The sequence below is a fragment of the Anopheles coustani genome, chromosome 3 (genome assembly GCF_943734705.1).
Source record: "Anopheles coustani chromosome 3, idAnoCousDA_361_x.2, whole genome shotgun sequence".
NCBI classification, from domain to species: Eukaryota; Metazoa; Arthropoda; class Insecta; order Diptera; family Culicidae; genus Anopheles; species Anopheles coustani.
Genome location: NC_071288.1, coordinates 95,886,654 through 95,889,278, shown reverse-complemented (window position 1 = coordinate 95,889,278; position 2,625 = coordinate 95,886,654). Strand labels below are relative to the sequence as shown.

The 2,625-nt window shown below is 43.8% G+C and overlaps 1 non-coding gene across 1 annotated transcript; it reads right to left on the bottom strand.

Annotated features, from left to right (window-relative positions):
• Nucleotides 1-2,042: 2,042 nt before the first annotated feature.
• On the bottom strand, nucleotides 2,043-2,124 carry Trnas-cga (transfer RNA serine (anticodon CGA)). The gene has a single exon. It is a non-coding gene; the product is annotated as a tRNA-Ser (tRNA).
• Between the last annotated feature and the right edge of the window lie 501 nt (nucleotides 2,125-2,625).

Sequence of the window (2,625 nt, the reverse complement as noted above, 5' to 3'; positions counted from 1 at the left end):
CATATAATTAAACATAGTTGGTTTATGTTTTAGCCACGGATTCAACTTAAATGATACAGTTGTAAAACTTGTTCTAAATATAAAATAAATGCTAATCTTTGTTTGGCTTTCAACAGAAAGTTGCTAGCGTTTCCGGTTTTGCATGAAAAGTCGTTGAAATTTGTCTATTGTTTTTCGCGACAACCATCAGGTTATCGTGGGGGGCCTCCCAGCACCGTATTGAAGCTGAGACTAACATTGGCAGATCTTTAGCGCACACCGGGACGATTTTTAGCCCTAATGACCACCATGTGTACCTTTTTATATGGAACTCTCGGACCTCTGCTCGAGCTTTTGGCCACCTGGGTCGGTGCATCCGGACGGGGTTCGTCCGCAATGGGGTCTTCTGCCAGCACAGTATACTGTTTTGCAGGATCAGCAGACTTCTTCATGCCACTCGTCCTTGCAATGCGAGCATTTTCCCATATATTTTTAGCATATACTTACTTTTATTGTAATATATTCGGTACGGTACCAGCAATTTTTTTTTTTTTTTTTTTTTTGATGAGGAGGAAATCTTCGATAGACAACCGGTCCCCGCCTGTCAAGGGTCCACGGTTAGTGCCGGATTTTTACCGGCCAAAACCCCCCACGTCTATTGGCCCCTGATTCCTCGCCTGGATCTAACCGGATGGCATTACTACAGGACGAAGGGGATTGCCCAAAGTCAGTTCGACCTGACTGTGCCTGCACTCTGGTGATTATAGCCTTCACCCAGCATATTTGTTTAACGACAGACTATTGGGTACATGGTGTTATGCTCATGCCCCGTAATATGCGCTCCAGCGACTTTTTACAGCCTGCAACCTACCCCGCTCTGGATCTGCGGCCTACTGCCCTCTCTGCAGCTTCTTCACGCGCAGCGATTTCCTGCTCGCGTTTCCATGAGCGACCAAGCTCCCTGGTGATCTCCCCTGCCGCGATCTTGATGCCGGCCCATGTCTCGCTGTCCCGCAACATCGCTGGCACCACGTCCTCCGGTGCGAGCACTAGTCCTCGGTTATCCCTCAGATAACGGTGGCGTGTGGCGTGAAACATTCGGCATTGGAACAACGCATGCTTCGTAGTGCCTCGTCGCCGATAGCAGGAGTGGCACCACGGGGTCGGTCGAAGCTCCTTCAAGTGGAGATACTCCCGGATAAAACCATGACCGGTCAGCACTTGGGTCAGGCTGAAGTCGATCTCCCCTTGCCTACGGTTGTACCAGGGCTCACGGTACCAGTAATTCTGGTTTGATTCTGTAAGAATGAATCAGAAAAGGAGTCAATTTTAAGGTGTTTTTGTTTCGATCAAAAGAAAAGGCTGACGAATAATAAAACAGCGTATTTGTTAATAATTTTCTATTCTTTGAACCAATTTTTATGGCAGACCTCTGGGAGCAAATAGTGATAGCGATCCAGATGGTCCTTAGGACCATTTTGTGAATCGAAATAGCCTTTGAGTCAATTCAACAGTTGATTGTCTAATTGTAGCTTTGTCAAATGATATGAAAAATCGCAAATTTGGTCAGGATGTAACGGATTCTATCAGATTCGAATTTCTGCAGCTTTACCTCTTAACCAAGGTTTCTATCAATTTTACAGCTTTGTCTCTAGCAACCGTGTTTTCAACGCCATCTGTCTACACCTCGGTCGGTGGCACATCTTTTGCAGCCACCTTGTTCAATAGCAACAACGGTTTTTTTTCAAATCAACGGTTTAACATCTAATCGAAACGCAATGTAATTAGTGGTTTTAGTTGTTCTAGTGTATTTTCAAGGTAGAATTTGCAAAACGTTAGCAAATGCAGTTGTGTTTCGTTGGTTTTGAGTAGCAAAAGTGAGCTGCATTCCCCCGTGTACACCAAAACCCATCTTCCATACTAACTACCCGAATGATCTTCGTGCCGGACCGTGCTGATGGTGATCGAAACGATCGGTGTGCATCTGAACCTTAAATTTCTCGATCTGTTCATGTAAGTAATCAATAAAAACATTTACAAAAAGTAAAAAAAGTTTCAACTTTCGCAGCCGGTAGGATTCGAACCTACGCTCCCAGAGGGAATCTGATTTCGAGTCAGACGCCTTAACCACTCGGCCACGACTGCTAGTTGAGCGAGGGGGACTCTTTGACGTATAAATACCTTTCTCCTTGCCAACTCGGGTAATTTGAAACAGCCCCGAGTACCGGGTTTTTTACTTTTTGTAAATTTTGTTTTTATTGTTGTAAATTCCATTTCATTTAAGTCGATATAACACTTCACGTAGCCTATATCGAGCGGAGTAAAGATCAGGAAAGTAAAGGAAACCAGTTGATGTCGGCAACCGTGTCCTACTCAGGTGAGTTGGAACGTAAACTACGTTTAGGAAATCCCACACCAAAAGTTTTGTTGGGAAAATTTCTGCAACTTCCTTTGATATGATGTTGAGTCGAGATGAATCAATGCAATTCAAGAGAAGAACAGAAGGGTGGTGTAAAAATATACGTTAATTTGTCACGTTATTCTTTTCTGTGGATAGTTGTTCATGCTTTCCTTTCATATCATGTCCATTCTTAATAAAGGAATAAAATTTCACAATAAATCAAAGGCGCCTCTATGTGTCATCGA